The 27,775-nt window shown below is 57.2% G+C and overlaps 1 pseudogene; it reads left to right on the top strand.

Moving 5' to 3' along the window:
• Nucleotides 1-27,555, top strand: LOC131478213 (kinesin-like protein KIF17; annotated as a pseudogene).
• The last annotated feature ends 220 nt before the right edge of the window (nucleotides 27,556-27,775 follow it).

Here is a 27,775-nt window from a genome sequence, read left to right as displayed (position 1 = left end):
ATGGCCTTGGAGGCGGTAAAGGTGGTCCTGCTCTGCTGGCCCATGAACCTGCACGAGCAGGAGCTGCACTGCCAGCCAGTGCTTCATCCAGAACCAGGGCGCCTCTGACGAGCCCCACAGGCAGTTCACCTTCGATGGCGCCTACCACACGGACCACATCACTGAGCAGATCTACAATGAGATTGCCTACCAGCTGGTGGAGGTGCGCCTATGGACGGCCCTGCCCCCAGGCGCTCGGGGTGGGCAAGGGGCTGGCAGCCCAGCACAGGTGGACAGCAACCAACATGTGTGCAGACAGGAGATGGCGTCCTGGGCTCCGCCATGCCCAGTGCCCCTTCCTGTTCCTGCTGGCTGAGAACTCCCCCCAAGGGTATCCCCGCCTCGTGGGATCCCTGAAAGACCCATATGCTCCATGTCCAGCCTCCTGTGTCCCTCCTCCTGCCCTAGGCCAGCCTCACCTTTGCCACTCTCCACCTCGGACTGTAGTGTGAGTGCAGCTGGCTCCTGGAGGCCCTGGCCCTAGCTTGGGGGCAGCCCCAAGGCTGTGAACTCGGGCTCTGCCTCTTGCTGTAAGGACCCTGGCGTTTCACTCCTGGGGACAGCGAGGCCAGGCTCTCCCAGTGAGCTTGACTGGAGCTAACCTGCTTCCTACCCTGTCCTCTGTTAAACACTGGCTCAGGTATTTGAAAGAGAGAGGGTAGGAGAGATGGTTTGCTCCAGTGGAGTAGCCAGGGCTGGGTCGGGACCAGCGCTCTGACATGGAATGCTGGTGTTGCCTGCAGCAGTTCCCTTGGCTCCCCATCTCTTGTGCCAAGAGTCAGTCCAAGCCTGGAATGAGCTGAAATGGTCTGAAGCTCCCCCAGCCAGAGATGATGCCCCAGGCATGAGGGCCAGCTTCCTCCAGGCTTTGAGACTTAGCAAGGTTGTGCCTTGGCCCAACTCCACTCTCCAACTGGAAGGGCCCCAGGGGGTTCTTGTTCCCTAGTGGGTTCTCAAAGGCCGCCAAAGTGAGGACCAGCTCTCCCCAGCACATCTGCTCCACAGGTGCTCAGGCTTCCCAAAGCAGCCCCTTCTGCCTTGTGGGAACTTGGGTCCCCTCCTTGGCCTGGAGCATGGCCCTGGGCCAGCCATTTGTGGGGGCCCAGAGAGCCCCAGCCCATAGAGGGAGGCAGACAGGACAGCCCTTCAGGTCCCTCCTGCAGCTCCTGGGCAAGGGGCAGCGTCTCTGTTCTTAGCAAGTTAATGAGGAGCAGCAGCAAGCTGACAGTTGAGATCCAGGGTGATGAGTTGGCAGGGGAAACCCTGGGGACTGGCAGCACGGGGATGCTCCCAAGCCTGGATCTAGGTGGGGAGAGGTGTGGATGGGAGGAGCAGGAGGACTTCCTGGAAGAGGTGTCACAGAGACTGTGAGCTGAAGGCTGAGTGGAGTCAGCCAGTTCCCAGAGCAGTCCTCTGCATGGAATTGGGCTGGAGCTGGGCGGGTTTAGTCTTCAACAGAGCTGGGGACCCTGAAGACTGAAAAAATATGGAAGGAATTAGGGCTGGTACTGAGCCTGGTGCCAACATCCCCTGCCCCATCCAGCTGCCTCCTGTTAGCAGGGCAGCCAGCAAGCACTTACAGCCTAGGAGCAGTGGTACTGGGCAGGCCGGGCTGGCAGTCTTGGTGGCTCCGGGGTCCTGTGACAGCCTGGACAACCTCTGCCCAGGACACTCCCTCTGGGTCCTCTGTGCTTCTCCCGTCCTTCAGATAGAGGCTCCCTTCCTGACCTTGTCACTGGGTGATGTGTCACCTCAACTGAAGGCTGCCCACCCAGGACCCTCCTTCCAGCTGATCCATCTCCCCACCACACCCCATCACCACCTGGTCAGCTCAAGGAGCCCAGTCCCAGGACAGCCCCGAGTTAAAGAGTTGGTTAACCCTTGATCTCCCGGAAACTGTTTGGCCCCTAACTTCAGGGCTGTGGAGGAATGCTAGGTCTGACATGCGGACCTGCTCCATGGATGTACTTGTCCCATGGAGGTCTGTGGGGTCAGCTGGTGGGAGAGACGCTGTCTCCATGGAGATCTGGAGCTGAGCCGAGGGACCTTCTGTGACAGTGGTCATGCTCAGTGGCTGCACTGTCCTGTGATAGCCATGAAGTACATGGCGCAAGTGAGATGCCACTGAGTGCCACCCGGGGGCTGTATTTTAATTGTTCTTTTTTTTTTTTTTTTTAATTCCAATTCTTAATCTTTTCTTTTTTTTTTTTTTAATTATTTAACTTCAGTAATTACATTGTATTATGTGACACAATTACATAGATACTTGGGTTCTCCCCACCCCTCCCCAAACCCTCCCACCATGGTGGATTCCTCCACCTTGTTGCATAACCACAGCTCAAGTTCAGTTGAGATTCCCCCATTGCAAGCGTATACCAAACATAGAGTCCAGCATCTTATTGTCCAGTCAAGTTCAACGGCTTCTTAGGTATACCCTCTCTGATCTGAAGACAGAGCCAGCAGAGTATCAATTGTTCTTTTTAATTTGTTTATTTCAAAGGCAGAGGGACAGAGAAGGAAGGAGAGAGGGAAGTTGGGGGAGGGTGGGCAGAGAAGATTTTCTCCATTCTCTGATTCAATGCCCCAAATAGCCCCAACTGCCGGGACTGAGCCAGGCTGAAGCCAGCATCCTGGAGATCCACCCACGTCTCCTACATGGGTGGGAGGGGTGCAGGTGCTTGGGCCAACTGCTGCTGCCTTCCCAGGCCAAGCTAGCAGGGAGCTGGATAGGAAGTGGGGCAGCTGGCACTTGCACTGACATTGCAGGCAGCGGTTTAACACACTGTGCTGTGATGATGGCCCTCTGAATGCTAATTTAACTAGAAGTTTTGGTTTCTGAAAGATCAAATTTTTAAAAAATTAATTTATGTTTTATTGATCACATTGCATTATGTGACACAGTTTTATAGGCATTGAGTCCCCCCCACACACATGGTGGATTCCTCCACCTTGTTGCATTACCACAGTTCAAATTCAGTTGAGGTTCTTTCATTGCAAGTATCTACCAAGTGTAAAGTCCAGCATCTTGCTGTCCAGATAAGTTCAATGGTTTCTTGGGGAGACCATCTCTGGTCTGAAGGTAAAGCTGGCAGAGTATCATCCCATTCAATTAAAAGCCCCGACATTACATCAGTAACAATTTATAACGTTATGGAATTAGTTGACATGGTATTGAGTAACCAATATGTTAAAAGAGAAAAAAAAAGAATGCAAGTTCTGAACCACATCCTGTGACTTCTACATTGACATTTCAATTATTAGTTTATATACAGCCGGGTGCTATACACCTTATACTAGGTATAGATTACTATTCAGCTGTCTCATATCTATTTTAATTTTAGTATTTAGCAGTTCATAGCGTTGAAGCATGATTTTGCTGAACCTGGCTGTTTTTCGGGTAGTCTAACTCCATAACTCTAACAAGACATATGTCAACAGTTTAGGTGAACAGTGTTAGGAGGGGTGTGCAGAGAAATCTTCACTACCCCAGTGAGGAGTCACTAATCTTTGTGTCCCACCCAGTGAGTTCTAAGTGCATCCCCGCTGACCATTTCCTATCTGTTTCTAAGCTGAAAGATCAAATTTAACTAACCCCTTGTGGCTAGCAGCTGCTGTGCTGCCTGGCACAGCTCTCGAGCCAAGTCTTCCTGTACGAATACCAAGTGAGCCACATTTTGTGAAGTGAAAGGAAACATTCGACTATTTCAGCTCATATTAACAATATATCGCTTCCCTAAGATGTAAATAGGTATTATTTTCATTGCATAATGTTAGTGAAATCTCTTACATCCTTTGTTCATACTATGTAAAATCCAGTGCATGTTTTATGCTAATGTCCCAGCAGTTGAATTGCAGGTGGGCATTTGGTGTAGTAGTGAGGGTGCTGCTTGGCGTCACCACGCCCGGTATTGGCACTCCTTCCTGTTCCACTGTCTGCCAACGTGCATTCTGGAAGGAGCAGGTGCCAGCCATCCTTTGTTAAGTTTCTGGATCCTGGCTGTTGTGGCCCTCTGGGGAGCGGAGCAGTGGAGGGGAACTTGTCTGATGTCTAACCCCCTCTCCCTCTGGGCCCTTCAGCTGAATTAAATATGTTAACACAGCACTGAAACTGTGGCTCCTGGAAGGCTATTTTATAGTGCTTATGCTTTAAAATCTAAATTAATTGGGCCTGGCGGCGTGGCCTAGTGGCTAAAGTCCTCGCCTTAAACACCCTGGATCCCATATGGGTGCCGGTTCTGATCCCAGCAGCTCCTCTTCCCATCCAGCTCCCTGCTTGTGGCCTGGGAAAGCAGTCAAGCATGGCCCAATGCATTGGGACCCTGCACCGCATGGGAGACCCGGAAGAGGTTCCAGGTTCCCGGCTTCGGATTGGCGCGCACCGGCCCATTGCGGCTCACTTGGGGAGTGAAACATTGGACGGAAGATCTTCCTGTCTGTCTCTCCTCCTCTGTGTATTTCTGACTGTAATAAAATGAATAAATCTTAAAAAAAATCTAAATTAATTGGAAGTTCAGTTTCTTAGTAACATGAGTGTCCCCTAGTGGGGGCTGGGGGCTGCTTGAGTGGGTGGGGCAGCCTGGCAGTGCCACTAGGACCCCTCCCCTTATGTGGGTGAGGTCACAGTCCTCCAGCTAAGTGTCAGGGCCACACGAGTTTCCTGGGATGTGGCTCCTGAGCTTCCAGTGCACCTGCTCTGACCACAGGGCTTTAGAAGTGTGCTTGTGGACAGGTGGTCTCCTGCTCCTGCCCTGCAGCTCTCCACACCCGAGTCCCGGGTAAGAGTGCATGCTTACCTATCCTGTGGACAGCTGGGAACGGTGACCTTAGTCTCCTTTGGATGGCCACACCCCATTCTGTCCACATGATGGGCCTGGGGTGTCATATGGGGCCCTGGTGCATGGCAGCAGCCCTCCAGGTCCACATTCCAACACTCTGTTCCATGGTAAATTCTAGAATGTGTGACCTCATGTGCTGTGTGTATGGTGGGTGGACAGATGCTGGCTAAGTAAAGAAAGTCCAGGAGATGGGCTGGTTCGCCCCCATTTTCCTGGGCAGCCTTGTCCCCTCTCCATCCTTCCCCACACCTGTTCTCAGTTCGCGCCTCTCCATCCGTGCTCAGCTACCCTGTGACCTGCTGTGAGTCTTGTACTTGCAGCCCTGTGGGAACCCATACCTCCCTTTTGGTTCCTGATGCTCCTGGGAGACTTTGCCAAGTTCTTGCCTCCCCTCCCCGCCCCCTTTCCCTCTTGGCCACCTCTCTTTGTGCAGTGTCTATCATTACTTGCAGCCACACTGCCTGCTATAGGTGTCAGTGGTGCTTGTCCTGCCCCCTCAGTACAGGGGGACACTGAGCGAATGCCCTGTGTGCCTGCTCTCGGGTGCTGCTGCAGTGTGACTCAGTATGGTAGGCCTAATAGCAGGTGTTCTCTGCCCTTATTACACATGGGCACACTGGCCATGGGCACAGGGCCAAAAGTGCAGATGGGACATGAATGCCCTGGGCCATATCCCCCAGCAGGCTTGTCACCCTCCAAGGGGTCAGTTCCTCCCTCTCCTTCCCAGCACACCCCTGGCAGGGTAGAGCCCAAATACTTGCTTTTTTTTTTTTTATTTTTTAAAGATTTATTTGATTTATTTGAAAGGCAGAGTGAAAGAAACAAAGAGATCTTCCATGCACTGGTTCACTCCCCAGATGGTCAGCACGGCAAGGGCTGGGCTGTGTGCATTAGCAGGTAGGGGAGCCTCAGGCTTCAACTCTCTGAGCTCTCCTAGTCTCTACTGCAGCCAGGGCTGTTGTGCAGGAGGCCCAGGGAGGGCCCCAGTCTAGTGGGGGGAGCCTCACCGTCCACCTTGACCCTGCCCTGGACCCCTGCTGAGCACCAACTTGGGTTTCCTCCCACGCAGGGTGTCACCAAGGGCTACAATGGCACCATCTTTGCCTATGGCCAGATGGGGCAGGGGGAAGTCCTTCACTATGCAGGGTCTGCGGGACCCGCCCTCCCAGCGGGGCATCATTCCCAGGGCCTTTGAGCACGTGTTTGAGAGTGTGCAGGTACAGCCTTGGGTGGAGGGCTTGGGAGGCTGCCCTTTCAGAGGCCCGCCTTGCAGGCCCACAGCTGCAGGGTTGGCACTGTTTTCTGGCCAGCTGGTAGAGACAAGCTCACCCTAGGATATTGGTGATGTTGGTGACAAACACCCGGTGGCCCTGGCTTGGACCTGTCTTGAGCTTCTGTTTGGATTAAGCCATTGCTACTGTCCAAGCCTGTGTGGGGAGCTCTTTGCCTAATGATGTCACCAAGCTTCAAGACAGATCCAGGGGGTAACTTAGAGCCCATTTCTGAGATGGGGAAGGCTGAGACTTGGAGACCCCGACGGCTGAGGCAAGTCCTTCCCAGTGCCCGGGCTGTGGGGGGCCATGGGTGGCACTGGGTGGAAAGTCCCCCAATGGGAGATGGCAGAGCCTGGCCTGAGAGGGAGCAGCTGGGGGCTGGGGCTGGCTCGAGTCTCACCTGACCCCAGGGAGGACTTTATTCGTGTCCCTGAAGCCTATGGCTGGAACCTTGGGCATAGCAGGTGGATACAATGCAGCTTGGAGAGGCCTGGAGTCCCCGGGCTGGAGTGGCAAGGAGGAAGAGACCGGGTGGGGCCTCCTCGCAGCCTGGCCTCTCCCACTCCCTGGCTGCAGAGGACTGTAGTCCAGGGCGGGTCGGTCAGCCAGTGGCTTGGAGCTCAGTCCTGTCTGTGCTTCCCAACCCTGCAGTGTGCAGAGAACACCAAGTTCCTGGTGCGGGCCTCCTACCTGGAGATCTACAATGAGGACGTGCGGGATCTGCTAGGAGCAGACACCAAGCAGAAGCTGGAGGTGGGTGCACGGGTGACCAAAGGGGGGATGTTGCTCCTGCCCCAAGGCTCTCGTGCGAGTTCACACTAGGTGGGGACTTTGAACTTGGACTTTGGAGTGTTCTCAGTCAAATTTCACGGTGCAGGGGAAGTATAATGCGCCTCCCAGACCATTGGGCGATGGAGAGGAGACTGGATGTCTCCCAGGTGCACCTGCTCAAATACAGAGTTGGTGATAGGTGTCATTTGACTAAAGCCTTTCTGCTACACAGGAGTGTCAGGGAATCTCCAAAGGCCCCCTGTGCTGAACAAAAGGCCATAGCAATGGTCACCTGTTAAGCACTTCCTGTCTACCGGCTGTTGGCAGCACATCCTCCTGCCTCCTGCTCAGTCACCTGGTTGGTGGCTGAGATTCCACGCTGCCAGCATGGGGAGGGGGTACAGAAACCTCCAGACTGCCAGCATGGGGAGGGGACGTGGAGATCCAGAACGTCACACACCACATTTTGTAGAAGGGTTCAGATGTGGGACCTTATCCCTCTGGGCAGGAGTCCCGCGTGGACCCAGCTCTAGTGGCAGTGGCTGCGTTGAGAGTAGGATGGAGATCTGGATGGGGTGGCACTGCGGAGTGGAGCCTCAGGGGCACAGATCGCTCAGAGCAGCCAAGCTTAGGGCTGGCTCTGTGGGCAGTCACTACACACTGCCTGTCGTTTGTCTCTGGCCTCTAAGTGGCCAGATGCAGGGGGCAGCAGAGGGAGGTGTGTTACCTTCCTCCTGTCACCATAGGTAGACCAGGCTGGTCCCTTGGGAACTCCAGTGAAGTTGAAAGACCTGGCAGGACTGGGCAGCCAGTGAGTGGCCAGGTTGGCTCTGCTTGGGGTTGTTTGGCCTGCACTTTGGTGAGCAGCCTTGGTCGTGTCTTTTATGTGGGGTGAGCCTGGAAGAATAGACCAGCAGCAGTGGGGGGAGGGGTGCTGATACAAATCCATGGCCAGAATTCTGGTGGGCTGTCCCTTTCCTGCAGCTCTGATGCTGCTTGTCTGGCCAGGCAACCGGGGCCCCCAGAGGCCTGTGGGTGGCCTAGAGCCAGCCCACCTCCGTGGGGAATCCTTAGTCCTCTAGGAGTAGCCAGCTGGGAGGGTGCTATGGAGACACTGGTTTTACCTAAGGGGAACAGACTCAAAAAGAGGAGGAGGCTTGCTGCGGCCACAGGGCTGGGAGCAGACTCCACGCTGGACCTTGGCCATGATCCCCAGGCCATGCCCCGTCACTGCTGTGGGCTGGGGAGCCTGACTGGGGGTCCTGACTGGGAGGGTTCCCCACTCTGCAGTGACCCTCAGGGCCGTTCACGTCCTGCTTAGCTCACTCCTTGCTGCCTGCGCCCTGGGTTTTGTGGGGGAAGGTCTGTGAGTCCCGGGAATGGGTGACAACTGTGCGGCCAACTGAGCAGCTCAGGCCCAGGGAGGAGCTAGACAAATCCTCACAACGTGGAGCCATGCAGGCCCTTCAGGAACGTTCGTCTACCTGCTTCTGCCATCTGCAGGACCCAGACCAGGACCCAGAGCAGGACCCAGGCCCTGCCCTACCCCGGCTGGCTTGTTGCTAGGCAGCAGTGCTCTGCCCTGTCTGTGTGAGATCCTCGGCCGCCCACCTGGAGCTGTGCCCTCCTTCTGGCTCTGGGTGCATCTGCCGCATGGCTCAGCCCCCAGGCAGGCGGGCAGGCACATCGGCTGCTGCTGTGTCAGACAGAGGGGTCTGGTTGCCCTGCCCACTTGGGAAACTTCTGCCACCCTGACTGCTCTTCCCTGACAACCCAGACCATCCATGCCCTCACCCACCTCCTGCGGACCCAGGGCTGGGTGAGCTGGGCTGCCAGGAACTGCCCGCAACCACTCCCCCAGGGGGCACCATGAGCCTGGCCCATGCCTTGTGGAGGACATGCAGGGGGACACAAAGGCACGGGTACTTTCTCATCCTTTGCCACAGAGAGGGGAACAGAGGTTCCATGCATGGCCTATACACGGCCAGGCGCTCATAGCTGGTAGAGCAAGGCTGTGCCTTTTGGGCCGTGTGCTCTCGGCGTGGGCCCTGAACCTGCTTGGCACAGATCTGCCTGCAAGAGATCGGGGAAGCAGAGTCTCATGTCTGCTGCAGCTGCTAAAAACCTCCATCATACAACTCATGTCAAGACAGAACAAGTCAATCATTCATCTCAGCTATATGCTGGCAGCGAAATATGGGGCAAACGGAGACTTTATGATGGACCATATCAATCAGTGGTCGACCTCATCGAGCACAACTGGCAGTGATTCATAACTGGAGAACTATTAAAACGCTTGATCAAATATCTCAGAGCATGCCCCACATCTGGTACTTGGGGTGGGCCGGAAACCGGGTGGGGCTTCTCCCTCAATATCCCCCTTTACCTCAGATACATGATGGAAACAATATGGACATAATAGTATTACCCACTTCCCTATACCCTGTGAACCTATTTTTTTTTTTTTAACCGCAATTAACTATGTAAAGATTGTCAACAACAATACAATAAAATTAAAAAAAAAAAGTCAAAAAAAAAAAAACAAAAACAAAAAAACAACTCATGTCAAGGGCCTGCCTACTCCCCCAACCTACGGATGTGGATCATGGTCCATCTCTGTCCCTGCCACTTCCAGCTGGTTGTCATAGCAACCCTGCTGTGGCCTCAGCACAGCTGGGATGAGCAGTCACTGAGGAGCTGTGCACCGTGGGTGGCCACTTCTCAGTGGAGCCCTGCCTGGGGGGTGGGGTTGCTGGGCAGGGTACTCCTTGGGGTCCCCTCAGGTGTGGGGGTGGGGAACAGAACCTCCTGCACCAATGATAGAGCATTGAGAGCCCCACAACCCTGTACAGGGGTGCATCTTCTGGGGCTTTCCAGGCCTGTGTGACCTACCCCGACACAGGTGCGCCGACCTGCTGTTTAGACCCACTGTTGGCCTCATGCGCAGGGTAGTCTCATGCAAGTAGAATGTGTCGTTCCCATTTCACAGGCAAGGAGACTGAGGCATAGAGAGAGGCAGGTGGCACCACCAGGTTTCCAGTCTGAGTCTAAAACAGGGAACTGGTGCAGCTGGGAGCCCCTCTCACTGGACTTCTGTGCCAGGTGGGGTCCCAGCTTCTGGGGGTGGCAGGGATCGCACCAACCAGCCCTCCAGCAGCCCTTGAATGGTGTGGTTGCAGCTGGAGGGGCTGCCCTGTCCCCCACAACCCTGCCTCCTGCTTCTGTTGCCTGTGCATCTCCTCCCAGGTCAAGGTCAGCCTTTTGTCTTGCTGAGGCTTCAGCCTGTCTCCACCCAGCCCCTGAAGTCTCCCACTGCTAGGGCCCCACCATAGCTATGACTTCCAGCAAGCTGTTCAGCCTTGCTGTGCCTCCCTGTGCCCCAGGTACACTCCCTGGGCTGGGCCCCTCAGATGGGAGGCCCTGAAGTGCCTGGAGTGAAGCATTGGCGTCTTCTGTGCTCAGGTTGGCACAGCTGTTGGCATCCCTGGCACTGTGGGCTGTGGCAGCAAATGGCCAGTCACCTGCTAGGGTCCCAGGAGTGAGGGCAGCTGCCAGGCTAAAACCCACCTTTCCAGTGGGGACACTGCAGCTTCGGAATGGCAGCTGGCATTTAGGGGACACTTGTCCTATGCCAGAGGCACCATGCCAAACCAGCAACACCCCTTATTTCAATGGATTCTCACCATGTCTGGATGAGATGGTTCTCACACCTATTGTACAAATGTGGAAACTGAGGCCCACACTGAGTCACAGACCCAACGTCCCACAAGAAGGAGGCAGGGATAGGACAGCCTGGAATGACTGCCCAGGGACATGGGCCGAGTCCACCGAGGCTGCAGGTGTGGTCTGGGTGGAGCTGGGTGCAACTGCACCCCCAGGCAGGAGGCCCCACCCCTGAACAGTCCCTCCCGCCCACAGTTGAAGGAGCACCCGGAGAAGGGCGTGTATGTGAAGGGGCTGTCCATGCACATGGTGCACAGCGTGGCACATTGCGAGCGCATCATGGAGAGGGGCTGGAAGAACCGCTCGGTGGGCTACACCCTCATGAACAAGGACTCCTCGCGCTCCCACTCCATCTTCACCATCAGCATCGAGATCTACGCTGTGGGTATGTGGCAGGGCAGGCCCTGAGCCAGTCCCACTCCTGGGGGTGGGTATGAGTGCAGTCAGGAGCTAGGAGGGGAACCGCCAGAGGGCGCCCCCATGGCCATCACAGCAGCAGTCCCCTGGCCACTGTGAGCCCTCAATATGTGGTCATTGCCCCAGGGACACGACAGTTGCCCCACTCCCCAAGGCAGACCATTGTCTATAGTTTCCAGGGTGGAGTCGAGGTTGCACAGCCAGGGGGTGTCCAAGCTGGGCTTCCATCTGGGGGTTTCCCAGGCGTGTATCACTGAGACCCTACCCTTAGGCTGTCCCAGGCTGCCCCAGGCTAGAGTTGTGGGAATCTCAGTGAAAGAAAGGCTGATCTGGGGCCACCCACAGGTGCAGGTGCTGTGCCCTGGGTCCCACCCCGCAGCCCTGGGCTGGGCAGGCCCCGTCTGTCTGCTTTTACAGTGGAGAAGCTGAGGCTTGCAGCCACCCGGTGCACTGCTTGTCTCAGCTCCTCTAGCCCAGGTGGAGCCCACGTCTTCCTGACACCCCAGCTCCCCTGTGACCCCTGCTGCTGCTGTCCCCAAGGTGGCAGGAGACCCAGAGAGTTGGGGAGCAGACACCTAGCAGTCAGCACCTGGGGCCCAGGCCACCCCTCCTCCCTACACCTGCTGCTGGCTGAATGCTCCCCAGGGGTGTGCCTCTGGAGAGGGAAGGATCAACCTCGTCATAGCTGCCTGTGAGGTGGCTGGGGGAGGGACAGGGACGGAAGTGGGCAGGTGGGAGGGTGGTGTCCCTCTGGGGGTTTGTAGGAGGGGGTGACAGACCATTAACAGATATAAAAGCGATTACTGTTTATTTTTAATTGGAAAGGCAGATATACAGAGAGTAGGAGAGACAGAGAGAAAGATCTTCCATCCGCTGGTTCGCTCCCCAAGTGACTACAACAGCCAGAGCTGAGCCGATCCAAAGCCAGGAGCCAGGAGCCTCCTCCAGGTCTCCCACACAGATGCAGGGTCCCAAGGCTTTGAACTGTCCTCTACCACTTTCCCAGGCCACAAGCAGGGAGCTGGATAGGAACTGGAACAACCAGGACAGGAACTGGCACCCATATGAGATCCTGGCACAGGCAAGGCGAGGATTTAGCCACTAGGCTATTGCACCGGGCCCAGCGACTGTTTTCATTATAAAATATCCAAGCTCCACAAAGATAGAAATCGGAGGGGAAATGAACTGGCACAGCCAGCTCTCACATCAGAGCACACTCTGCTTTGATCTCTCTTTTTTTAAAAGGTTTGTGTATTTGAAAGACAGAGTCATAAACAGGGAGAGACAGAGAGACACTGAGGGAGAGACACGGAGCTCATCCATCTGCTAGTGTACTCCCCAAATGGTTCCAGCCAGCGGGAGACCCTGCCCGTGCCTCTCTGCCCCCACAGCTGGGGCTTTGGGCCTTGTTTGCTGAGTGGGACATGGGTGCTGTTGCCCTCCCTCACGTGGGGGCAGTTATAGGGCTGCCCAGGGACAGGGAGAGACAGAGCACTCGCCAGGTGGGCACGGGCCCTGGGCAGGTCCAGACCTGGGCTCGGGGCACCTGTGCTGAGAGGAAGAGAGCAGGCTTTGAATCCAGTGAAGTTGTCCCCCCCAAGTGTCACAGCTACTGAGGGACAGGGTCAGCATGGGACCCTTTAAGTCCACAGCCCCCAGGCTACCTGGTGCAGCCCACCACGGCTGCTGTGCTACCGCTCTGCACTCCAGGGCTGTTGCACCCTGTGAATGTGCTGCTGCCCTAACTGCTCCCGTCCCAGCTGCTGACCCTCGGGGGGAGCTAGAGCTGCTCTCCTTGGCTTGGTGTGCAGAACTGAGGACCAGAGAGGTAGCCCGGCTACCTCCTCACCCTCCGCCCAGGCCTGGAGGAAGATGAAGGAGCTTCTGGGGGAGCCAGAAAGAACCTCTATCCGGAGAACAGCCTGTGCTCTGGGCCCTGTTCCCCGGGATTGGGCCACCTTGCGTTTGAGCTTGACCCTAGTAGATCATGTGGATTTGACTTTGGTGAATCATGTGTTCTCTCTAGGCCCGGTGTCCTCCTTTGTCACTTGGGCACCATGGTGGCACCTCCCAGGGACTCCTCTCTCACTGAGTGATGACCCCACCGCACCTGGCCACTCTGTCTGCAGATGAGCGGAGCAAGGACCACCTCCGCGCTGGCAAGCTGAATCTGGTGGACTTGGTGGGCAGCGAGTGGAAGTACAAGATGGGAGCCACCAGGGAGTGGCTCAAGGAGGCCACCAAGATCAACCTGTCGCTCTCAGTGCTAGGCAACGTCATCTCGACGCTGGTGGACGGGCGCTGCAAGCACATCCGTACCACAACTGGAAGCTCACCCGGCTGCTACAGGACTTGCTGGGCGGCAACACCAAGACGCTGATGGTGGCCTGCCTGTCGCCTGCTGACAACAACTACGACAGGTCCCTGAGCATGCTGCGCTATGCCAACCGGGCCAAGAACATCAAGAACAAGTCACGCATCAATGAGGACCCCCAAGGACGCGTTCCTTCGCGAGTACCAGGAGGAAATCAAGAAGCTCAAGGCCATCTTGGCCCAGCAGATGGGCCCTGGCGGCCAGACAGGTGGCGGCCGGCAGAGGAGGCGGGAGCTTGCCCCTGATTTCCTGCCCCCACTTCTGATTCCATGTGGGCACAGCTTTCCCTGTTTGGTTGTTTGGTTCATTTTATTTGAAAGAGAGACAGATCTTCCATCCACTGGTTTACTCCCCAAGTGTCAGCGACAGCTGGGCTTGGGTCAGGCCAAAGGCAGGAGCCCGGAACACAGTCTGGTTCTCCCTGCATAAGTACTTGAGCCATCACTTGCTGTCTCCCTGGGCAAGCATTAGCAGGAAGCTGGCATTGGGAAGATAACCAGATCTGGACCCAGGCACTCCAATACTGATGCAGGCTTCCCAAGCTCCCACTGTCTTACCTGCTGTCCCGGAGGCTCACTCCTGGGCACAGCTTGGCAAGAGTCAGATGCAGCCCTGGCTGGAACAGTCACATGGAATGTGTCAGTGATCTAAGGAAGTGGCCCTGCTCTGGTATGTCCCACCAGCCACAGGCCCTGTCACCCACTGCCTGCCCCACTGCACCTCCGTCATTCCCTCTGTGCTGGCTGTCCCCAGGGCAGTGTTGTGGAGCTGGGCTGCATGGCTGCTGGCTGGCTGGCTGACTCCCCCACATCCCACCTTGCTCTGAGTAAGGAGGATGTTGCTGCCATGTGCACACCCAGGTGCGTGGGCTGCCATTGGGCAGAGGGATATCAGGCCATTGTGCTGAGCCGGGCCTGCCAAATGCACATGATCCACTAGGGTCAAGATCAGACGCAAGGTGGCCCAGTCCCGTGGAACAGAGCCCAGAGCACAGGGCCCAGAGCACTGCCGGATCTGCTTCTCTGTCTCGGGGAAGCGAGTGTGCGAGAGCCGGGTCTGTCTGCCCATCTGTCAAGCCCCGTGCCACCTCCATCGGCTGGTCTGCTCACATGTCCTCCTGCCTGCCTTCTCATCCACGCCATGGTTTGTCCATTTCCTTCCTTCACCACACACCCACCTGCTCCTCATTTGTTCCACCCATGCAGTTACCAGACCCCACTGCCCTCCCAGCCCACCCTGCAGTCCATATATCCAGTCCAACCTCCTCACTCCAGTCCAACCTCCTCCCCCATTCATTCATTCATCTATTCCCAGTTCCTGAGCTAAATGTTTTAGCAGGCCCTAGGGCAGACCCCCGCAGTGGGCAGAAAGGGGTGGGTGGCCAGGTCTGTGTGGGGTGGGGTGTGGTTAGTCCCAGCTGGCTTCACGGAGGAGACAGTGACTAAGCCTGTGAGGACGTGGGGCTGCGAGTAGCCGATGTGCGTGCTTAGGGCTTCGAGGTTCCTCTGGGAAGACCCACAGGCTGCTAACGTCGGGCGGGGGAGAGGGACTGGCAGGGTGTGGAGAGGGGAGGGCCTTGAACCCTCCAGGAGGAATTCCACTCTGGCCACCTGCCTCCCTCTTCTTTCCTTTCTCCCCTTTGCCCAGCTCCCCCCACCCCCCAAGGGCAGTAAGTTGGAATGGTGAGAGGTCCCAGGAGTGGCTGGGGAGGCTGTGTCACTGGGTCCACGAACACTGAGGCCTTCCAGGGTCGCTGCTCCGCTGCTACAGCGAGCATGGCCATGAGGGCAGGTGGTGAATGAGATAGCCAACACCAGCTCACCACCCCCCACCGGCCCCGCAGGCCCCTGGGGCCCCAGTCCCCCCTGTGAAGCAGTGGAAAGCACTGCCCCAGGATGGCCGAGGCTCATGCTGCCCCAGTGTCCTGTTGCTATCCGCACCTGCTGATGGCATTGCATGCCCATGGTTCTGGCACCTGTGGCTCTGGCACCCACCCTGTGTCCTGTCTGCGACGACCTCAGCCCTCATGGGCATATCCAAGCGAGCATGTTGTGATCCCTGCATGAGATCCTGCAAGCCGTGTGTGCCTCCCTCTCAGCTGCTCTCCCCTGTTCTCCCAGCCCTACTGTCTGGCCAGGAGCCCCAGAGTCGCGGCCAGGGTAAGGAGAAGCTGATCCCACCTGTGAGCCAGCATGACGCTGAGGCTGAGAAACAGCTCATCCGGGAGGTGAGGCCCGAGCAGGCACAGTGGGGAGAGGGATGGGGATTGGGAGACGCCGCCTCCTCTCCATAGGTAGCGTTCCTCCTTCACTGCTGTCGCTATCCTCTGCACCTGCAGGCCCACTGTGTGGATGAAGCTTCGAGATGCCATGACTTGTCCAAGCTCACGTGGCTAAGGAGGGCAGGTCCCAGGATTTGAACTTGGGGTCCTGAGTCCAGCCTGCAGGCCATGCCACTTCAGAGCCTGCATGGGAGAGAGCAGCAGGGTGCGAGGCTCCTCCAGGAGCCCTGGAGATGGAAGCAGAGAGGGCCTCCTGGCTGTGGGAGAGGCCTGTGCACAGGCTGGGACGTCCAACAGAGCAGCCTCTGGCCAGTGGATGAGGGTAGACTTAGCCTCTGGGACCCAAGGGCCTCCCAGCCTCCCTGGGGAGCTGTGGGGCAGGGGTCACTGCCACAGCCTCTCGTCTCTGGCTTTCTGGACACCCCTCCCTTTCGAGGGCTGCCCCTGAGACCTTCATGTGGGGAACTGGGCACCACCCCTCCCCTGAGCACCCTGACTCTTGCAGGGACAGTTTGGCTCCTGCCACTCAACGTGACCTCAGTTGGGGTCAACCCTCAGACCCTGAAGTCTTTCAGGCTGTAGGGGCCAGGGCCCCCCGGTTGAGGGTAGTACAGTAGGTGACACTTAGGGGAGCTCAAGGTTCTGGGAGGCTGGCTCCTGGGGAGGGCTCCCAAGGAGGAGGCATGATGAGTGGCAGAAGTCCACAGACAGGAGAGGCGGGTCATGGCAGCAGCAGCCACTGTGGGACCTTGCTCCTGGGTCCAGGACCTTGTTCAGCCTTTTCCATGTAGAGCGGCCGGCGCCATCTCGTGGTCAGCTTGGAGAACAGCGCTGCTGCCAGTCCACTGCTTAGGAGAGAAGGGGCAGGAGGCCAAAGAGGGGAGGGCCTAGTGCCTTGGGCATGAACCAGGCCGCCTGCCATCCTCCAGCACAGCACGTTGATAGCAAGAGCCTCCCTAGCCATTGCTGCCTCACCACCGGGATTCAGTTGACTGCCCCAGGGGTCTCTCCTGGGAGCCCTACTTGGAGGAGTTGGCGAGGGGACTTACTGGGGCTGGGCTTTCCTGTCCATTACAATGTAAGCAGGAGGCACAGTCCTAGGAGGCAAGGGTCCAGGGAGGAGGCGCAGGCCCAGGGAGGAGGCCTCTCGGCAGGGAGTGGTGTGGTCAGGAACGAGTCAGCTATGAGTTCCTGTGAGGGGTGCCCTGACCTGTATGGACAGGATGGGGGAAGGGGCAATGAGAGTTGACCAGAATATTCCCATCTTGCTGTCTTGTTTTGTGGCCTGGCCCTGGCAGGCTCTGAGACCCTGGGCAGGCTGCTGGTGGGCATGGTGCCTCTGGGCCCTCACCTGTAGCACACACAGGTGCCCGGCAGCTGTCCCACAGCTACATGGGGTGGGCAATGCGACATGTGGGACATCTCTTTTTGGGATGTGCAGTGAGGACCAAGCAAGAGGAGAGGGAGGTGTGCTGCAGCCTCTTCATCCTTAGCGTGTTCTGAGCCTGCTTGGCATGAGGCCTGGAGGGGCGCATGGAGCCAGGAAGTTGACGTTTTGGTGCTGGAAGTGAGAAGTGGGCAGGTGGACGTGGTCTCAGGGAGAGAGGTTGAGGCGTGGGAGGCAGGTGGGAGATTGAGAGCATCTTGCCTTTGAGGCAGGCTGGACGCCAGACGGCTCATCCAAGGGGAGCGTGCGGGCGGTGGAGCTGCAGGTGGAGCTGAGGGGCTGTTATCTGTGCAGTAGCACACAGGAAATGTGAGGGAGTGAAGGTGCCAAGGCAGAGGAGGAGGGTGAGGGCTGGGGGTGGGTCCTGTGATGGGAGCCCTGCCTGCAATCTGGGGCCTACGGTTAAAGGTGAGGAGGGATAGTGGTGCTGCTGTGTGTGCATGAATACATGTGTATTCGTGAGTATATGTGCATGTATGTTTGCATGCTAGCACGTGTTAGCATGCATTGCACACTTATTAGCATATGCGCACCATGCATGCATACACACATTGCCATAAGCATCGTGTGCTGATTACGTGTGTATGCGCAGGTGTTGTTCTGTATGCATCTGTGTCCATGTGCGCACCTGCCAGTATGCATGTGCAAGTGTGCATTTCTGTGAGCACTGATACATAAGTGTGTGGTCTTGCATGAAGATGTGCTGACAGCCACATACACCTCTGGGTCTTGCTAGGGTGCAGGTTGGGGTGGCTGAGCCTGGGTTACAAGGGCTCATGGATTGAGGGGTGCCAGATCTTGCTGGGACAAGCAGGAAGTGAGGGGAGAGGCTTGGTGAGCCACCTGGGCCTCTGTGATGTGGCAGGTGTGACCACGAGGCTCAGATATGCCCGGTTCTGGCGTCCACCTGTCTGTCCCCTCTTTCCCTCCTGAGAACACAGCCATGCAGCCCGCTTGCTGAGGCTGTCCCCTCGGGAGGTGTGTCAGAGCCCGTGTGTATGGCTCACCCCCATCCTGGGCTGGGCATAGGACTGCCCTTGCCTGGGTGGGGCCTGGGTGTTGGGTTGGGGAGCCATTGATGGGCCTTAGGTAGGGAAGTGGTGGGGAGGGGACACGGTCTGCTGGACATGCAGGGCGGCTGTGGGGAGAAGGGTCTGGGGCAACAGCAGGGGCGGAAGCGGGGCCCCCAAAGGACTCCCTGGGTGAGAGCTGGTGATGGCACAGTGGTGTGGAGGAAAGCAGATGAACAAGAGCTGGTTTTGTCACTGATGGGCTGGGGACTTTTGACCACAGCTTGCTCCTGTTGGTGTGGGAAGGCGCTCAGGGTGTGTTGGCGGGTGGGGAAGACGGTGAACCCGTCCCTGCACGGGGGGTTGTTCAGTGTTGGGTGGGGGATTGTAGCCTCCTGCTTGTGGCCGAGGGACAGGAGGGAGCACTGAGGGCTGCTCACAGGTCATCCACCCCCAGGAATACGAGCAGCACCTGGCCCAGCTGAAGGCCGACTATGAGGCGGAGCAGGAGTCCCGGGCCCGGCTAGAGGAGGACATCACGGCCATGCGCAACTTGTATGACATGAAGCTGTCCACGCTGGAGGAGAACCTGCGCAAGGAGACAGGTGGGTGCCTGGGGCCGGGCGGGGGCTGACTGCACAGAGCCCTCCCTGGCCCAGGCCTCATTCCGCTGAAGTCTTGTGGCAGCCTACCAAGTGGGTGCCATGGTGACCATGGCACAGACAGGGTGAGGGGCTCATGCAGGTCACACGGCGCCCTGGCCACCTGTTCCAGCGCCACAGTCTCACCCACAGTGCTGGTCCATGGTGGCCTGGCTCCCACTGGGCCTTGCTCGAGGCTGAAATCAGGGTACAAAGTGTCACCTCCTTTCAGAGGCCATTCCCAACCCGGGGTTTGCAATGTCTCCTCTTGCTGCTTTGTTGTGACTTGGGAGGCAGGCAGACAGATGGAATTCTCATCCTTGGGTTCTCTCCCCAAGTGCTTGCAATGACTGGCCCCTGTGTGGGTAGCAGGGGCTCAGTTACTCAAGCTACCAACTATGCCCTCCCCACCGCCAAGGTTTGCACTGGCAGGAAATGAGTCAGGAGCCGGTCCCGGGACTCGAACCCAGACATCTTAACTAATAGACCAAATTCCCACCCCTCCGCTCCTGTCTGTTATCAAAGCAACCACATCCCATAATAAGGCTGTCAGCCCTGGTGAGAACTTGCACCTGGGTCCTCACACATCTGGTTAGTGCACCTATGCCGCTAGGACACTGTCCGCCGGCTCTTGCCCACCTGCGTTGAGCCTGGGGTGGTGGTGGTGACCCAGCCGCTCATGCTATGCCACCCTCTGCTGGCACTGCTCAGTGCCTGGCACTGTGGGTGCTTTATATGCACCCCTGCCCAGGGAGGTCAGACTCTGGGGTAGGGAGGAAAGGTCTCGGCGTGCAACCTGTTGACCAGGAGCTTCCAGCCTGGGAGGTGCTTGGACCCACGGGAGCCTGTAAGGTGGAAGAGTGGTCCCTAGTCAAGGCGGCGGGAAGCCAACTCTTGGTGGCTGGGGAAGCCCTGGGCATGGAGGAACCTTGGGGCTGGTGGAAGGAAGGCTTCCTGGTGGAGGTGGCAGGTGACAGGCTGAGCTGGGATTGGGGAAGGGGCAATGGGGCAGGTGAGCAGGCCAGTCTTCTGGCCTGAGTGGCCTCTTGGGGGCAGTGGGCATGGGCCCCCTTTTAGCTGTCGCCTTCCCTTGGCCTTGGCCTGACGGGGACTCTCGGTTGCGCAGAGGCCATGCTGAAGGCAGAAGTCCTCCACAAGGCTGAGGTCATGTCCAGGGACAAGTTTGCCAGCTGGGCAGACTTCACTCCCGCCTTCCAGTATGAGCTGGTGGGCAGGCCCGAGGTGTTTTCCATGCCCTGTGAGCCGCCCGCGGATGCCCACGCCACGGTGGAAGGCTCCGCCTCCTTCGAGGAGCTGCCCAAGAAGGCGGAGGCCTCCAGGTCCGAGATGTCCTTCTGGTCCAACTAGTCGTCCACGTTTGAGGAAGATGTCCTTCCTGGGCCCGTGGAGCCTGTGCACGGGGCGGAGTTCCCACCCGAGATGGAGCCGGGGAGCGAGTACTTCTCCCCCCAAAGACTAGGGGCTGAGGCAGTGCTCTGGTCGGAGGACGCTGGCTTCCAGGAGGAGCTGCCTCTCCGTCCCTGCAGATGCTGCCTGACCCCTTTGCCGAGGCGGAAGCCAAGCTGGCCCGGCTCTCCTTGTTCACGGCCAGGACGGATGAGCCCCGGAGCACAGGGGCCCAGGTCCTGTCGCAGGTAGTGGCTGTTGGGCACCTGCTGAGTGGGCAGGCATGCTGGGGCAGCGGGGGCAGAGGCTGCCGTGCGCATGCGCAGAACTCGTGGCCTCTGCTGTCCAGCTGCACTGCCCCCGTGGATGCTGTGGCTTTGGCATTGCTTTCCGCCTCAGGGGCCCTAGCTTGGGCATGGTGGGGGTTGGGGGGAGCTGTTTCCTCTGCTGCTGTGTCAGTCAGCAGGGCAGGTGGGTGGAGACACCCTATCTGCCCGGAGGAGGGGCCTGCGTCCCCTCAGCCATCCTGCACCTCTGGACTGGAGAGAACGAGGAGAGAGGCAGTGAGCTAGGTGGGCTCTGTGGGATCCAGTCCTTGCCAGGGACCCCGGCCCTGACCCGCTGCTCCCCCAGCCTGTCCTCGTCCAAGGGCCTCTCCCTTGGCCACCTTCTTTCTTTTTTGTCCTCTGCTGCCTTTGCTTCCCTGGGTTCTTGTGTGTGCACATCTGCTCATGCATGTGCACGTGTGTGTGTGTGTGTGCACGTGTGTGTGTGTGTGAGTGTGTGAGTGTGAGTGTGTGCGAGTGTGTGTGCGAGTGTGTGTGTGTGCGTGTGAGTGTGTGAGTGTCTGTGTGTGTGAGTGTGTGAGTGTGTGCGAGTGTGTGTGAGTGTGTGTGTGTGAGTGTGTGTGTGTGAGTGTGTGTGTGTGTGTGTGTGTGTGTGAATGCAGGAGCAGTGGCTTTTGTATCATACCTGTGTGGATTCTGTCCCGCTCTGGCACTCACCTAGCTGTATGGCCTTGGACATGGCCCCCTGGGTTTCCCTCTCCCGCTCTCCCGCTGCAGCTGTTGCTTCTCCTCTGGACGGTGGCAGGTGCCAGGAGGCTGAGCAGCCTTGGGGAGCTGAGGCAGGGGCAGGGCAGGGGATGGAGGCCGATTCTGACCCAGGCCACCCCTCCCCACCCCTTCCCACCCTCCCCCAGCTCCCCTCTCCAACAGAAGTGCCTGAGCCCAGTGACACCAGCTCCGAGCTGGCCAAGGACCCCCCGCCCAGGATGGTGAGTACCCCCAGGGCTAACCTCTAGGTGGGTGGCTCCGTGGGCAGCGACCTGGGCTTTCTCATCCTGGAGCAAGCCCAGACCCCCAGTCTGCCTGCACAGCCGCACAGTGCACATCCGGGCATCTGTCGCTCCTCTGAGGGCTGACATGGCCTAAGCCCCGCTGTGCCCGAGTCCCAGTTGGAGCAATGTGGCCATGGGGCCCACGCTTCCGCTTCTGCTGGAGACAGCACAGCAGGCCACAGGGAGGGCAAGGAAAGCGACGATGGTCTCGTTTCTGGAGAAAGAAGTCTGCCAGCCTCTGGACTGCACTAGTGTGTAGTTGGCACTCGGCGTCTTCTGAGGGTAGATGGGATGTCCTGGCTAGGAAATGACACTCAGGGGGACCCAGGCAGCAAGCAAGGAGAGACAGCAAGTACCAAGGTCCTGTGGCCTGCAGGATCTTGATTTTCTCATTGAGAATACCCACAGTCAGGGTGGCAGTGTGCAGGGCTGCCTGGGGGTGGGTGGCAGTGGGAAGCCGGAGGGGGGAGCTGGTGTGGCAGCCAGGGATGAAGCTGGATTTTCCTACAGGTGCAGAGGGAAGTGGCAGGTGTTCTGTTTTTAAGGGGGTGTGATTTTTTGTTAAGATTTATTTATTTTTATTGGAAAGTCAGATAGAGAGGAGGGGAGATAGAGAGGAAGAACTTCCCTCCAATGATTCACTCCCCAAACGGCTATAACGGTTGGGGCTGAGCCAGTCTGAAGCCAGGAACCTCTTCCGGATCTCCCACGCTGGTGCAGGGTCCCAGGGCTTTGGGCCATCCTTGACTGCTCTCCCAGGCTGCAAGTAGGGAGCTGGATGGGAAACAGGGTAGCCAGGATTAGAACCAGCACCCGTATGGGATTCTGGCGCATGCAAGGCAAGGACTTTAGCCACTAGGCTACCGCTCCGGGCTCAAGGGGGTGTGATTTTAAGAAGAGTGTCCTGCATGGGAGGTGAGAGATGAAGCTGGGAGGTTTGGAGAGACAGCTGAAGACACTGCTGCCTGGATACGTGTGTGCATCTTCTGATCAGGCCTCAAGAAGGACCTCGTCTCCTGGGCGTGAGTTTGTCCCCGAGTGGCCTCTCCTCCATCTCACTTCTTTGTGCTCAGGAGGCTGAGCTGGCCCTGTCCATGGCCAAGGACGTGGAAGAGGTGATGTCCATGGCAGGCCCTGGAGCATGGCTGGAGGCTGTCGCAGGTGGCAGTGACGGTTCCAGCGCGACCCCTGCTGGCCACAGCAGGCACGACAAGGGAGAGTGTGGACGGTTTGGCAGTGCTCAGGCAGGACCTGCTGCCTGCTAGTTGTGGATCAGCAGCAGGTGCTCGCCAGGTAAGCATGGTGCTCTGCTCCAGGCTGGTGTGGCCCGTGGCCAGGTAGGGAGGAGCCATCCCAGGCCCAAACCCTTACACTCACCCTTCCTCCTCCCATGGCTCTGGTCGCCTGGGGTCTCTCCCCAGGGCATTGGGGGCTGGGAGTGGCTGGAGTTGCCCCCAGAACCTGGTCTGCCTCAGGCTCCAGTCAGGCACCTGCTGGGGAAGAAGAGAACAGGCCAGTGCCCACCTGTTCCTGGTACAGCTCCTGGGTACAGTCAAACCCTGCTGAGCTGTTCCTGTGGGAGGACTCGCCCACCCTGAGACAGGCCACCCCCCTGGGGACTGCCAGGGGAGCTGGGCTTGCCCCTCGCCCCGTGGCTGCGCATAGGCCTAGCTGTCACTTCTCTAATTGATGGTTTTGCTCACCTGGGGCGCCTCGGCCATTCACACATGAGCTGAGCGACTAAGTGCTGAAGCCTGTGTGTATGGGTGGAGCAGGGGCCACCTGGGCCTTCAGGAGGCGCCAGGCTGGGACATTTGTGAATGGGCCACTCAGAAGGGTCCCGCCGTCCGCTGCCTGGGTTCTGCTGGCCTCTCCTGCCACCAGCTCTGCCATTGTGCTTTGACTCTGGGCCTTAGTGGGTCTCTCTGTCCCCTGGATGACATGAGCAGCTGCAGCTGGGGAAGGTCGTAGCAGGTGTTCCATGTGGCTATAGCTGCTGAGGCGGCAGTCCAGGGACAGGCTCCCAGGGTGCACAGTACGGCTATTTAAAGACCAGGAAGGGCTTCCTGGAAGTGGGGTCTTGAGTGAGGTTTGCAGAACATGGCTGAGTGAGGAAGTGCGAGACCAAGGGCCTGGAGCAGTGAGCGGAAGCTGCCGTGCACAAGAGGTGCTGAGGGGTGGTCTGGGAGGGATAGAGGAGGCGTTAGGGGCCCTGTGTAGCCCCTCAGCACTCGGCCTCATCCCTCCAGGGGCCACTGGAGGAGGGACTGGATGTGGCTTCTGCCCTGGCTGCTGTCCACTTCCACAGCCATCTTTGAAGTTACTTAAAGCTTGTTCCTTGGAAGACAAAACTAAACAATGTGGCACATTTGGGATGCAAAGACATTTAAGATGGATTTTCCCTGCTCCTGGTTGATTCCATTTTGCATTTTGCACAGTCTGGCTCTTAGTCTCCTCATGGCAGTGTGGTCTCCAGAGGCAGCCGTGAGCTCCCAGTGGCAGGGCCCTCAGGCCTGGGAGTGGTGGGGTCAGGGCTCCAGGGGTCAGCTGTAAGCCATGGGGGACAGAGATTGTGGAGCCATTGCTGACCATTATGGTGCCTCTGTTGCTAGCAGGGCTGAGCTGTTGCTGACAATGTCCGCTGCATCTCCCATGGCTGGCCATCCTGGCAGTGAGCACTTCAGAAACTGCAAGCTCAAGGCCTCTTCTGCCCACATGTGCTGTACCTGTCCTTGTGCGCAGCACCTGGCCAGTGTCACCCTGCTTACAGATTGAGGACTGGCACTGGGCAGTCAGAGCTGTTCATACCTGAGCCCGTACTCAGTGTCCAGGGCCAACACTTGGCTCCTGCTCTACATAGTCAACCCAGGCTGGTTTGAGGTCCAGGCAAGCAGTGCTTAGCTGGCTGCTCTCTCCCCTCTATCCCAGCAGGAATCCCTCTGCCTAACACCTAAAGCACCAGGGAGGAGGGGAAGAGAGTGCTGGAGTTGACAGTGCTGGTGGGGTCAGTTATAGGACAGGAGGTGGAACCCTGCAGTTTGCCATATCTGATCATTGCAACAATGGTCAGGTATAGGGTGAGAAGACCTCGGTTGGAGCAAAGGCATGTGTGGGCTCCCTCTGCTACCATATACTCAAGTAAAGATGCTTTCACAGCTGTTATGGTATCAAACTGTAGAGGAAGATGTGTCACGGGCAGGCCTAATGGGACATGGGACCTTTCCAGCAGGTGACAGGAGGCATTGGCACTCCTGCTTCCATGGCACCCCAGCCTCAGCTCTTCCCTCTTCATCTGGCCCTGTAGAAGCCACAGGAGGGCCAATCCCTGGTGGCATTTCATAAAGGTGGCACATGGAACACTGACCCTCATGCCACATGAGACACTACTTGTGAGTGGCTAGCAGCATTCTGTGATGTCACAGTCACTGAGAGGTGCACCCTCTGGGTGGTTAGGCCAAAGAGGCCAGTAGCCTGCTGACTGCCGTCCTATTCAGGTATCGGTGGCTGAAGCAGGAGACATATTTGGAGTACCGGATGGATTCTCATTTGAGATGAGTGGGACTTACTCTCTGCCTATGCTGTGGTATGGGAACAGTCACTCCCAGGTGGGTGTTTGGTCTCCCAATCCTGTGTCCATGGGTGACACCACTGACCCCTTGGTGCCCCTATGAGCAGGGTGGGTATCTAGCCACCTCAGTCCTGCACTGTGTTATGCACTGACTGTGAACGCGTGTCTGCATGTGGGTCTGTGTGGGACCACAATGACCTATTCTGCTCCACTCTTGTCATCAGCTGGGGGTACAGGTGGAGGACAGTGGGTCTGGCTTTGAGATCCCCAGAGATGCAGGAACCCTGAGAGGGACAGGGTGACTCCTGGGTGTGAATGCCCAGCTAGAAGAGTAGTCTGATTCCTAGGAGGCCAGACAGAGGCTGTCCCTGCACCACCACCCCTCTGCCCTGTCCTCTGGGAACCAACCATCAGGTGCCTGTCTGCCTGGCTGCTGGGGGTCCTTGCCTTTGACCATGGGAACAAATTCTGTGGCATGGATATCTGTAGATTCACCTGTGTTGGGTCACGTTTGTGTATCTTACAGATGTGACTGGGCCATCCTGAAGACCCTGAGGGACAAGGAACATGCTCAGGTCATCTGTCTGTATAGAAAGGTACAGGCCAGGTGGCTGGAGGATGGGGGTGGGTCCCTTGCCTCATTGGCTATGCATATAATCACCGATCCTGGCATCCATGGGGACAGAAAAAGGAGAAGGATGGCTCAACTGTCCTTGACTTTGAACACCCTTGGCTTCTGACCTGGAACCCTCTGTTGACCTCAGGGACCCTGCTGAAGGCCCCTTTTTATGTTGGAGATGAAAACTACTACAGTGAAAACCTTGTGCAGGCAGGTTTGGCTTCCTGTGGTGAGTTGTTAGCACCCCAGCTCATCTCTGGACATGGGTGGGTTTCAGCAACTCCAACAGCTGACATTGTATTATAGGGGGTTAAGTCACCACTACAATGCCAGCATCCCACATGGACACCAGTTTGTGTCTTAGCTGTTCTACTTCTACTTCTACTTCTACTTCTACTTCTACTTCTACTTCTACTTCTACTTCTACTTCTACTTCTACTTCTACTTCTACTTCTACTTCTACTTCTACTTTCTGCTGGCCTAGGAAAGCAGAGGAAGATGGCCAAGTACTTAGGACCCTGCACATATGTGGAGATCCAGATGCAGTTCCTGGCTCCTGGCTGTGTCTTGGCTCAGCCCCAGCTGTTCTGTTAGCTGGAGAGTGAGCCAAAAGAAGGAAGATCTCTCTCTCTCAATATCTGTCTCACTAAAGTGAGAACCAGCCCTTGACCACGGGCCCATCCTATGGTAAGCAGAGCTGGACAGCATGTGGGTACAGGAGGTGGGAGGTAAGAGCCACAAGGTCCTGTGCCAGCAGTGATTATAGGTACCTGTGGAGCTATGAACTCACTCACCTGTCCCAAAGCTGACTCCAGGTCTGGGGTTTCATATCTCTGGGCCGTTTTAATCATGGTTGTGATTGTCTGGGCTGTTGTGACTATCTTGACTGTAGCTCAGAGGTCTCTGCCTTGAGGACAGGGTGTGCTATAGTCAAAGTCCAGGCCACCTGTACTCCCCTGACACAACATCTGGACCCAGGTCTGCAGCATCTTGGGCTCCTTCCATGTGTCTGCACAGGGCTCCTGACCTGCATCTAATGGCCACTCTCAGTGCCAACCCCAGGGCTTATGCCATCCTCTCTCCTTTTTCAGCAACAATGCACAGAGTCTAGCAAACTTGGAAAGTGGGTGAAGTTGTTAAAAAATTATAGTAAATATTGTGGAAGTGAGAAGATATTGTGGAGGAAGCACCCCTGGGGACCACATTGAGCAGAGCAGGGATGGGTGGTCCGCTTGGCTGGGCTGGACTCTGCCTGCCTTTCACATACCTGGGGAAAATCAACCTCTTCCCCAAACATGGGTCATCTGCTCCACTTGTCCTTACACATAGATTACTGTCTGGCTAAACAACCCAGTGTCACTGCTGGGGAAAATTTCAGATGTGAGTCCTACGTGCTTCCTCATGCTCTGTAGGGAGCAGAGAGTAGGTAGCAAGCCTGTGCCCTCAGCCCCTCCCGTCTTCTCTCTGTGGGTCATGAAGCTCAGGCAGCTTCTCCCTCTGCTGACATAACATAGAGTCCTGACAACCCACTTTGTGCTCCCTCCCTAGAGTGGCCATGGTACCTCTCACTTGAGCCTCCTCTCTCCTGCAGTCCCACCAAAGAATTTTCAAAGACATCCCCAGTGAGGTGCGGGGAAAAGTTTGGATGATCATGTTGGATGTCAACGCAAATAAGGCCCAGAATCCAGGGAAGTACATGGTATGGCTGCAACCTCATCCTGCAAGCAACCTGCACTGCTCAGACCTTATCAGGAGAGTAGGTGGGCAGTCCAGTATTAGGATCCAGGGCCACCTCATCATCTGGACTTGATCATTCTGTATCCTGCTTCCAGGACCTCCAGCCCCAACAAGCCTGGACAGCTGTGCTTCTGGCCAGGGCCTGCCCCTTCTCCCTTTTGGGCATATCCTGGCAGCTTGACACAGCAGGTGCTGAGCAGTGGCTGAGTCCATGATGGGCAGGAAGATCCTGGAATGAGACCCTAAGCTTTGACAGAATCAGTGTGAACATACCCTGCCCTCACCTTGCCCTG

The sequence above is a fragment of the Ochotona princeps genome, chromosome 2, assembly GCF_030435755.1.
Source record: "Ochotona princeps isolate mOchPri1 chromosome 2, mOchPri1.hap1, whole genome shotgun sequence".
In the NCBI taxonomy this organism is placed as follows: domain Eukaryota; kingdom Metazoa; phylum Chordata; class Mammalia; order Lagomorpha; family Ochotonidae; genus Ochotona; species Ochotona princeps.
Note: the sequence above shows the minus strand (reverse complement) of the source record. Positions and strands in the feature narration are given on the sequence as shown.